The 12116-nt window shown below is 43.6% G+C and overlaps 1 protein-coding gene across 2 annotated transcripts in view; it reads right to left on the bottom strand.

The window, feature by feature from the left end:
- mef2ca (myocyte enhancer factor 2ca) overlaps positions 1 to 10631 on the bottom strand; it is a 48384-nt gene extending 37753 nt beyond the window's left edge. Inside the window, exons 1-3 of one of the 2 annotated variants that reach the window (XM_080848027.1) lie at positions 10437 to 10631; positions 6297 to 6421; positions 5239 to 5682 (exon numbers count right to left, since the gene is read on the bottom strand). The gene's annotated coding sequence lies outside the window, so the exon portion shown is untranslated. The remainder of the gene's footprint in view (positions 1 to 5238; positions 5683 to 6296; positions 6422 to 10436) is intronic. The other variant, XM_080848026.1, reaches the window with a different exon arrangement.
- Positions 10632 to 12116: the final 1485 nt, after the last annotated feature.

Genomic DNA, 12116 nt, shown 5'->3' with positions numbered 1-12116 from the left:
TTCAAACCCAGAGATATGGAAACATGGAGAGCGTGTGCGTGTGCGTGTGCGTGTGTGTCTTAACCTCACTAACCACTAAACTACCTCACTGCACTCTAGATATACCGCCCTAGACTAGATAACACAAACCAACAGTCCGTTCCACTTTTAACTTCTCACCCAGATATGGAGACATTAACGGATGTGTGTGTGTGTGTGTGTTTTTTACCTCATTAACCACTAAACTACCTCACTGCACTCCAGATATACTGCTGTAGACTAGATAACACAAACCCAAAGGTCCGCTCCACTTGCACTTCCACTGTTCCACTAGTACATGCTCAGTCAGAGAGACATGAAGGCAGGAGACCGTTACCAGTCAGAACACATAAACATTTTGAACAAAATGAACACTATAGTTGTTTTTGTCTGTTTGTCTGAATGTGTCCCCTTTACTAGCTAATCAGCTACCTCAATCTGTTTAGGTATACTACAGGAGTCTAATGTTTAATGCTAATTTTAAATGGGGTGAATGCTTTTAAAAGAACTCAGACATTTGTAGAACGCAAGGTTTAGATGCCAATTCCCTGAGGCAGATTTAACTGTTTCCAAATGATTGTTGCCTGTAACTACTGCAGTGTTCTATGTGTTTCTCAGCTAGCTAGCTACCCCTCACCAATGCATAGAGCCAGTTCACACAGATGATATAGTTCAGTGGAGGAAGAATAGGTGCATGAAGCTTAATGTTGTTCACATTTCTGTGCCCTTTTAAAGGGAAAAGTTCTACAAGAAGTATTTCTTTGGAGTTGTTTCTTGACTCTGTTCCCCTCCCACGAGCCTGCTTGCTGGCAGGCTGACCAGTGGTGTGTGTGTGTGTGTGTGTGTCTATCTCCTCTCAGTGTGAGAGAGTGGCCTGGCCTGGCCTGGGACAGGAAGTGACATCAGAGCCCTGGGGGCGCATTGTAAACCATGCCAGGACGACGGCAGGTATCCACCCTTCTCCTCCTGCTCACCGGCGCTTCCCCCTCTAAATATACACAGCCTGGTGCACTGTGTGCTTCCCAATAATAAAATAGTGAACTTTTTACCTCAAACCAACGACCACTACACGGATGGAGACCAAAATACATCCACACTGAGGAACAGAGACACCCCAGACTTTTTAAAAAGACACCTAGCCACCTGATAGGTACTTGCGGTCGTTGAGCACCACGTGATAGAAAAGCAGTTTTTTTGGCACCATTAAGAGATTGTCTTGCTTCGCCCTCTATGACCTGTGACATTCGGAGCTCAGCCCAGATGGAAAGTCTCTCCTCGCTGATAAACTGGAGGTGCTAGCCTAAGATGCTACCCTGAGGACTAACCACAGGGAGAAGCAACACACAACAGAAGAGTAGACTTCCACTCATCTCTCGGATATAGTTTTTGAAACCTTAATGATTCAGCAGACACTTCTGTAAGCCGCTAAAAGGATATGAAATACAAACAGAATTAAAACATCAGAATGATTAAGTGACAAAACCTGTTCCAGGCTTACTTTCAGACAGGTGCCTGACAACGGAAAGCGTGGATACGACAGGCCTCACTAAAGCTGTCAAATTTCAAACCAGCGTTTGATGTGTGTCACGTTTTTCTACAGCACACTGAGCTTAGGAAATGGTCTTATTTAGGTCTTATCTTACTGTTCGACAGAACAGCACAACTGCCCTGTTTCTTTGACTTCCCTTGACACATAACTCACATATCTGAGGCTCTCTGAAGAACATTCTGTGTTGTGGAGAGACCATCGTGCAGTGATCACTCTTAAGGAACAATATCGTAACTGTGCAAGCTCTAATAAACTTAATTATAGAATGTCAAACTGAAACGACACAAAGACAGCGGAGAGACAAGGAGGAGTTTTGTGAGTTTGGATCTGGGGTTTTGTTTACCGAGAGTCTGCAGCAGTGCGCCACTTGAGGTTCTGGAATGGTTACTAAATTCTGGATTTTTTGTTTTTTTTGTTTGTTTGTTTGAAGTGGACAGATTCTCTTCAGGAATGCTTCACGTTTCACCTCATCCTAAATGACAAACACATGATCCTCTAAAAATATCATACTTCATGCAAACGTAGGTGTGTGTAAGTGTGTGTGTGTATGGCAGGGAAGGCGGGTGGTGTGTGTGTGGGGGGGGGATTGCCTGTTCCTTGATTAACGTTTCATACTCGCAACATACAAAGAAGGCTCTGTGTTAAACCCCTACTCTGGAGGATGTAGTATGGTGAATTGACTATTTTAGCCCTGTGACAAAATAAATTCAATTTGACAAAAAGGAACGGGGGAGCCTTTCTCTGGGCCGTACCAAACCTGCACCAAAAGGAGCTGCCCAACCAACCGCAGCCTCGATGGCCCGGCTCAGTCCCGGACGTTTGCCAGAGTCGGCTGACACCTGGGTTTGAGTTGCGGGGGAAAGACCCTCACGTCCCAGCCAGCGCCCAGTTCACATTTCACCCGTTCGCTCCTTTATCTGTGGGGTTAACTACAAGGCCAGCAGAGAAACAGGGAAAGCAGTGAAGCCAAGCAAGGCAATACATGTTCTGTTTTTCTTCCAGTCATTTGGAAGCCCATGAAAGCGTGCAAAAATGCTTACGTGTTCGACATTAGTCCACATTAACACGCAACCTCCGGGGGGGATTTCTGGCCCTTGGAGGGAGATGGATGAAACCCTCTCATGCTGGCAAACGTAAATACCATAAAGCTAGGTCATAAGATTCCAGGTCTACACAAACGAGGCCCTTGAATAACCTTCCTGGTGGCTGCCCTCTTCTGCCAGTCTAACGGTGCCCTGGTGTTACTGGCTGCCTTCATACTAAGGCATGCAGATGCCCGATGGAGACATCTGTTGGACAGGCCAGTGGCTAATTGTGTAAACCAATGGAAGACATGGAGGTCTGTGCTCCAGGACCACCCAAACGCTCATCTCATTCTGGACCTACACAGAAAGGCTAAGGAGGTGCCACTGTCTCCTAATCTGTTTATTTCTCTCTCTCCTTCTCTCTATTTCTCTCTCTGACTATTTTTCTCTTGCTGTGTCTCAGATACAAATACACACACACACACACGCGGGCACACATGTGCACTAATACTTCACATAACAAATTCCATAACAGAAATTGTGTGCAAATCTGAACATCAAAGGCAACTCTATTCTGATCCAAAACACCCTTGCGAATACTTCCAACAAAATCTTTACAAAGAAAAAAGATGAAATATTTTCCAGAAACCAGTAACACTACGAAGGAAAGAAAGAGCTGTTTTGAAACAGCCTGAATGAGAAAAAGCTATGAATGTTGTAATGTTACTGCAGCAGTGCCTGGGAAACAGCAGGGAAGGAGATTCAAATCCTTCAGCTCCATGCGTGACACTGCAAGACTGAGTCTGCTCCGCAACACACACCTCCACGTGTTGCCATAAGGTCCCAGAACACACACACAATTGATTACGACTGCAGGGGTACGCTTAAGTCACACTGTCGAACATGTGCCATTTAAATAAATGTTTGTAAGATTGATCAATATAGTGCAATCCCATTCATAACAAGTTGAGGTAAGCGTTGAGCGAATTAAGATGCTAGCACATTGAGGCTTCAGTCTGTATCGTCCACTCTGGCGGGTGGTGCAGAAAACAAGCACAGGGTCATGAATTTTACATCCACAGATGGAAAAGAGAAAGAGAGAGAGAGAGAGAGGAAAACAGCAAGAGAGACAGACAGCTGGATTTGAAACTAAAGGTCTCATTTAAGGTCTAAATATAAACATTTAAATACCAGTGTACACAGATCAAAACCAAAATTGCTTGTTGAGCAACATTATGTTAAGTCTCCATGTAAAACTAAATGTTAAAATGGAAAAAAGATTTGTTTGCAGAATACAACAGACCAAAGATAATTAATTATGGCTCTTGAAATATCTATCTATTTTGACTGTAAAAATGGTCTTGGATACATTAACCTTTATCTCTGCAACCTCTAATAGCCTATGAATTCATAGCTAAAGCAAGGGCAGTTCTAAGACAATCGCCCACAACACACAAGCTGAGGTATTGTTCTATTTCTATGCCCTGTCACTAGGCTATATGTCTCCTATTATGAACTCAGTTGTGTCGTGCAGAGTGATCAGTCACATGCAGCCTATCTACTCCTCAGTCTCTCTCTCGCTGGCTGTTTACAGAGGACGGAGTGGCCTGTGACACACATTCCCACATATTGCTACGGTTTAATAAACTATATATTTCACCAAAGCGTGGGACGGCGGACTTCTACTTCTGCCACCGACTTTTGGATCAGTAAGACTTTGACTTTGACTTGACTTTTGAGTCGGTAAGTCTTTGACTTCAATTCGTTCTGTAGTGACTAAATCAATCACAAGCCATTACAGACTAACAAATTGGTTACATCTCTCCAAGCTGGCTCCCACTGAAAAGAGATCTCCGCCGATATTAACGTCATGGAATCCCCCTTCCTGAAAAGCTATTTATACTCCCTAGCACCGTCTCACAGATAAACAGTTCGCAGATTAACAATTTATGTGAACATCGGCACATTACCAGTGTCATAACACAGGCATCCACACACACACACATACATACACGTCTGAGCAGTGTGTGAGGACACAGTGTGTGAAATTGTTCACTGAGGAAAACGGCCCGAGGTGTTTGCTCTCTATTCAGCGCGACCAAGGCTGTTAATGGTCCTTGGGCAGCCGCAGGCTGAATTAGTGAAAGAGTGACACTCCGTCTCAGGTGATCATGTTGAGAACTTAATGGAACTCACGGCAGTAAAATAGTTAAATTATGTTCAAGCAGGACTCTATTATCCGTTGACAATGTATCCACTGCCGCTGGTAGATGATGGAGTGTCTACTGTTTCAAATAGCCGTTATCAACAGTGATCTCATCCGAAGTGCCAAGTGGTTACTCATGAAATTTGATGTTTACTCCTGTTATTGCGTACTCTGTTATTTGCTCTGATGATCGTGGGGCACATACTTAATAAAGAAAAACTGTGATTTATAATGAACAAATTATTTCACAAGTAGCTTGGTTAAAGGACATTTGTCTGTAGTTTACTCAAAATATATTTCACCCCTACTGAAAATATAGGCTATAGTTAACTTTCTACTTATGTCTTTCTATGTCTGTCTGTACTATGCTACAAGTTGACAAACTGATCACGCCGTTTCATAATCGCACAAATAGGTTGTAATGACAGCGTTTTACTTACTTCATAACACTTAAGTGTGTTCAGTCCTCCGAATGGCATTGACCGCGAAGGGCTTTGCGTGTCCACCTGAATTGGCAGCGGTGGACACTTTTCACGCGTAAAGGACAACCCCCCACTTTTTATAATCCAAAGCAACTACAGACGACCTCGCAGGTAACCAACTGTAATATGAGTGAATTATCACAGAAGCTCACGACTTCAGAGGTGACAACGATTGTAATGTTCGGCTGAATGCCCACTCCGGACCTCCGCAGTTCGACGCGGCGAGGGGTGCAGGATCAGCCCGGTAACGTGTCCAGTGCGTGTGGTTCGGTACTTCTCTAGTTTTCAGACACAGTCCCGGACGGTGTGGCGTAGTCACACCACTATCCAAGCTGAGTGTGAGAGCGAGTCATTTTCACGCTGGAAGTGGGCGGACTCAATCGCGGCAGGACCATGTTGCAACTAGAGAGCAGAAGTGGGTAGAGTGGGCAAGACACCCCAGAACAGACCAAGATATCAACTCAGGTCCGATTAAGAGACACTTACTGTGTATGACTGTGTGCTATGAATCATTTGCATGTATGTATATCAACACAGCCTACGATTATCATCAATTTAAATGACTGCTTTGGCAAACTTGAGAGAAAGGTCCGTACATTGTATTAAAGACGCAGATTCGGGTAGTTTCCTGGCATACTGATGACAAAAATGTGCACGTTTTTTATATAAAGTGTTTTCTTCGGACAGTGAATGGACTCGACGCAAGCTTTCCAATGGTGTGTATGCACACATCAACTTTTTAGAGTTCATTACATGTCCTGTCCTGCAATACTCAATCTGCAACTCCCAATGGGGGGAGCGGTTTAAAAATGACTCGAATGATTTTCGGTGGATGATGACTTTTTCAAGTTTTGGACTTACCAGTCATCTCTTCATTAGAATATATATTTCTTGTTCTCACTTTGGATTAAACCTCTGATGGAAGAAAAATAATGTATGGCCACTGCACGCAGTATTTAGTGCTTTAACGATTGTGAAATGATGCCTTGAGATGGCGGTTGAAGACGAAATCTTACCAGTCTCACTTGCTTATGTCCTTCTCTCTTAACTTCCAGCGCAGATCCCTGTTTGTCTCCCCCAGCCTTTCACTTTTCCATCAGTAAAGTTTATTTTTCAGCTTTCAAACTTCTCGATAGGGCACCTACAGGAGGAAAATCAAATCAAATCACGACAAACTAGGGAAGAGTATGTGTGTGTGTTTGTCTGTGTGTGTGTGGGGGGGGGGGGGGGGGGGGGGGAGTAGTTGTACGTTTATGTGTATGCAATATATGTGCATTCTGTTTTTTTTATTAAACAAACCACTGCCCCACCTCACCCGTTCTATATCCTCCATCTATAAGCAAATCCTTGGCCCAAGCAGCATGTAACAACAGTGAACTGACATGATATTTAGCTCTTCAGTGCAAGGCAGTGGTTGCTTTGAGTATTACACCTGCTGGATATGAGCCCTGTGTCCAACTACAGGGCATTTTCAGTCTCAGTGAACTGCTAACCAGCTCCAGTCTAGATCTTGTGATCTAGTCCTGATCTAACACCAATTGTGCCACAGTCTGTTGTTGAATGGACAGCAAACACACTGGTATAGTGCTGTAGGCTGATAAGGCATATTTAATCATCAAGTTCACCAACATTACGACATGTTGTCTTCGTTAAGGTATCTCATAGAACCTAAATGGAACTATACTGAGTGTGCAGAACTTTTTTTTTATTCTTTCCTGTTCGAGTCTTGCTGTAAGTAAAGTACTAGTAGTACTAGTAGAAAGTGGCTCTTAAGTCTTCTGTGTGTGTTTCCCCACTCTTTCATATGGTTCCTCTCTCCACATCATCCCACTGGTCTTATGAGGTAGTATGGGCGCTTTGTGGGAATATTGGCACATTTGTATCTTCTGAAATTAATAGAAAACAAATTTCTGTGTGTGAGGGAAAAACATTTAGGTGTGGAGGACTTTAACCTGCCACAGCCACTTCTCATGGTTCAGTTCCTATGCCCATGCATTTGCAAAGGGAACATGAGCTTTCTTCACGGGGGAGTAGCTTGTTGAAAACTTTCCCTCAGATTTGCCACTGGCAGAATCATGAAATCAACAGTCACAGCTCAGAGCTGAGCTTTGCCCAGCAGTGACTTGAATATTTACCTGAAATTCAGAATTTATCTGAATTTGGTTCTGCTTCTGTCTGATGGCAATGTTTTTATGCTTTTCTTGTCAGAGGCATAGTATGCCCAAACTATGTCAGCAATTCTAATGATGTGACTTGATACTGTATGGTGTCAAAACAAAACCACCCAAGCACGCAACCGCAGCTTAACTTTGGCGCAGACCTGGCCTGCATCCACTCCAGATGCGGGCAAGATCACTTCCAGGTCATGTACTCTCAGGACAGAGAGACACAAAAAGGTGAAATTCTCAAGTCTAGCTATACACTATGCAAATGTCTTACATGTAAAACAAAAAGAAACATTTTGTATTACCCCCTGGAAATGTATGTTGTGACCGAGTTCTATGACACCTTATTGTGGCCCTGAAGAACAAAAAAGCAATATTTATTTACAATATGAATTCTGCTTTTTTAAAGACCTATTACCTACCTTAACTTTAATTCGGAGGTTTACATTTTTCTTGTAATTTAACATCATTAAATTGCAATGGCATCAAATCATGTTCATAATTCAAACGGATAGTCTTGGGAACTGTACCGTGACCTTGTTGGAAAGCGGAACAGAGACATTGACTGCACTGTTAAAAGGTAACTTTTTTTTTAACGGTCCCTGCGCAACGTTTGTCATTGAGAATGTAGGACACTTGCGTGTTCGTCTGTGATGCATGTTAGCTCGGCGGCCGCTGGGGCTTATTTTGGTCATTTACATGTTCTGTTGAGCAAATAGCTCTGAGCGCTACACCTGTGATCCATTATGGATGAGCAGCGAACACGGAGAACACGGTTGCCTTTGTGGCACGGTTCGATCCTGTTTCATTTGCTGCGGAAAACTCGCTCCAGGTAGCACCGAATGACGTGCCTCACCTGACAAATCCGCGGGCATGGTTGCATCCGAGTCATGACACCCAGCCAGACTTTGATGTTTAGTAGACCTGTCAAGTGTGTTTCTTAGATATTATATTGTATTATATCATATTATATTAAACAAACAACAGCAACAGTTGTTGTGGTGTTTTTAGAATAATTTACCATTGTTTACAGTACTCTAGTCATATAGAAGCTTTTTCTGAAGGATTACATTTTGTCATCCTCAACACACCCTTTGAATTAGATTTTTAAAGAAAACTTCAGCATATATGCAGCTCACCCATCCCTCACAACTGTGCAAGAATGTGTTCATATGGAATGTAGTATGCAAATGTAGTAAAATGTAGTGACATTTGAACTTTAATTTGAACTGAACATGCTGTGTGCTCTGAAACCCATGTGGAGCAGTGGGCAGCATGTCTTGTTCCCAAACCCTTATCTGCCCCACCGCGACCTCTACATTTGGACAGAGGCACAGGCCTGACATCACTGATATATTTAAATGTCCACCACTGCACTTGAGCGCAGACAAACAGCAGTGCTGAAAGAGCCCGTCACAGCTTATGGGCAACCATGTTGAAAAGGGATCTACAAAATGGCGAGGGCACTGGACCAGGGACTGCTGTGATCCGCAAACAGGATTGCCCACAGTGATTTCTTTTTAAATGATTGAAAATGTAAATTGAAAAGAAACCTCAATTGTTTGTGTTCACCTACGTACACACATAGGGTTTAACAAAAAAAACAAGACTCAAAAAGATTAATGCCACATCTGAGTAAACAACTCAGACATCAGACATGAGGCCAGTATGAACACAAACATGAAGTCACGAGTAAACTGAGACTAATGGACGTGCCCCACCCCAGAAATAAGAGAGCAGCACATACGTTATGGATCCGAATGGCAAAACAAAAAGCTGCAGGAGATGGTTTTATAGCTTACAGGGTCAGAACTGTCCTAGCTTGTCGATATAGGTTGGTTCAGCTACTTGTAAGTAAATAGATAAACAAATATGTCAGAATAAATAAACAAATAAACAAGGCTGCTGTCCCAACCGAACATGTATGGAAAGTATGGAATGATTGAAAAGCGGAAATGTAACCAACAACAACAAAAAGTTGGGAAAAATACCACACCCAATGAAACGACAGTTTAGCTAAATCAGTGAAGTGAGCGGCGTCTGCAGACGGAAAAGAGACTCGGGCTGTTTGGAAACTCAAAGCCAGAAGCGGCGCTGTGGCCAGGGGCCCTGCGCAGGCCATTTTGTGGGCTCTGCAAAATGTCCTTGATGTGCCTTTCATAATCAGGGCCCAGGGCTGACTGCGGCCGCCTCGACAGCTGTGGCTCCCTCAGAGCGAGAGCAACATGGAGCTGGGAGAACCCCGGTGACAGAAGGGGGACAGGCCAGCCAGAGACAGGCTCAACGAAACACACACGCACACGGCTGTTCTGAGCTAAGATCTCGAGCAAAACAAAGTCTTTCTTATTGACACAGCACAACATGACACAACAATATTTTCCCTATCTTGTAAGTAACAGATTTTTTATTTCTCCCCAACGATGGTGAACAAGCCAGTGAGAGGTGCCATGTTCAGTGCAAAATGGGCTCTAGAATGCTCTGATTTGAATTTGAAACTATTGTTCTTTTCTCATTGACACCAATATTTATTTTCTCTCTTTCCAATGCACCTTAACATTGTCTGTCAGCATTCTTTGTAGAGGAATGTTAAGGAGTGAGTTAAATTCTTCACCCTACCAAAGTGTAAAATGACACTTGAAACCATAGGTCACCTCAATTCTTTGAACAGACAAACAAGTAGGAGTCATAAGCTTCTGATGACATGGCCCGTGTCTATACTAGGACACAGGACAAACATATCCCTTTACTGCTGCAAACCATGCACTGAACAGCATTCACCTCTAAATTTGTACCTTTCCATTTCTATTTTCAGGTTTGCATTCCCCAAAGGAGACGTGTCGTAAAAAGCGCACACACACTTTTCCATAGTTGACCACTTTGGCCATGTCCAGTGGCCCAGACATTCCCCGTCTCCCCACAGCTAAAGAGGAGACGCTTTCAAAAGGCTAGACAGTCTTCCAGTGCCCAGCGGACAATCGTCAAAAGACTTACCAGTCCTGCTGCTTTCTTCTCCAGGAAGACCTGCCCGTCAGCACCTGCTGTGGGCTTCTTTATGAAAAGTTAGAAAAAAAACAGAAAGAAAGGAAGAAGACAAAAGAAAAATTAAAGCCAGACCAGCTGGCTTTGGAGAGAAACCCAAAATTGGGTTGTGTTTTGTTCAGATCTCGCTGCACAATGAGGAGAAATGGCACCCCAGCCCCCACCTTACCCAACCCATGGTGCACACACACACACACACACACACACACACACACACAGACACACACATTGCACAGTGTGACCAACAGTGTATGCGGATCATCCTGTGCAAGTGTCTGGCAGTACCATATTCACCTGCCCCTGTCACTCCAGGGTATATTTAGCCCAGCCATATCACTGACAGCCTGCCTTCTGTTGGCCTTGGTGCCCACGGTAACTGCCCCTACAAGCACATACCAGCCTGGCCTTGCTTACTGCCCTTGCTTACTGCCCCACTTGAGCCACAGCACAGATTCTTACTGTAATGTCGTGCTGAGATACTGAGAACTGTGTTGTTCTCTGATAGATAGCTGGTGGTAGATGACTCTTTGATGCAATCTCCTTTGGAATTTTGGAAATACTTAAGGGTGCCATGTTGTTTCATTACTGATCTGGGCCTAGTTTCCAGATAACGACGTATCTTAACGGCCTACGTGGATTTTGGCGACATCATAGACTCATCATTGCCGTAAGTGCGGCGTCGGGAAACCGCTCTGCAATATCCCTCTTACGACCGATTTCAAGTCCTTTTTAGTGTTCGGGAAACTGGGCCCTGGCCATTGTGTGAGGCTACCCGACTACTAGCATAAAGAATTTAACAGCCTGTTCAAGTGTATAATTAAACATGTACATAGACATGCCTAATTAAGACAGCAGTTAAAACGATCAGATACTATGATGTTGAACAACTAGTTTGGATTTAGTGTAATTTTACCAACACACATTCACACACACAGTTACAGTATAAGCTATACACGCTCATAGTTGTGTTTTTTATAAGCAGGGGCGGCTTGTCAATAAGGGCGATTGGGGCGACGCACTGCCTATGGAAAATAAAAAATAAAAATCCTGATGTATAAATGCAATTTCCTTGTAAATCGCTTTGGATAAAAGCGTCTGCTAAATGATTAAATGTAAATGTCATATATTTTTTCGGTTGGATTCTACCACTAGACCGTCTGATATGCCTTTGAATGTCATTGTCCAATCAGGTAACAGCCAGGCAGTCAAGGCGAAAGTCGTGCTTCAAATGGCCCCGCCACTTCGGGGCGATTTGGGGCGAAGTGAATTTCGCCCCAGACCTCTCCCATTGACTCCCATGTTAAATCCATTTTTTTCACAAAACAGAGCTCTCAATGCATTCTCTATGGCTTTCGGGAGGGCTCGCCCCTCCATGTCGTGTCATAAGTAATGGACGTAAAAGCCTATGGTAAAAGCCTATAACGACGTCACACAGCTTCGACAGAGGTATGTCAAGATGGCACCTGTTCAGTACAACAACTTCGTCTGCTCTTTGACAGAAACTTTTTTTAGTCAGCGTACCAATGAAGAAAAAGGAGGACTAGGAAGACTTCCTAGACCAAATGTATCCATTCAACAGGTTTCTACAAAGGGAGGGAAATTCGAACAAAAGAAAATCGCGGTCATAAAGTG

The sequence above is a fragment of the Sprattus sprattus genome (assembly GCF_963457725.1).
Source record: "Sprattus sprattus genome assembly, chromosome: 11".
NCBI classification, from domain to species: domain Eukaryota; kingdom Metazoa; phylum Chordata; class Actinopteri; order Clupeiformes; family Clupeidae; genus Sprattus; species Sprattus sprattus.
Note: the sequence above shows the minus strand (reverse complement) of the source record. Positions and strands in the feature narration are given on the sequence as shown.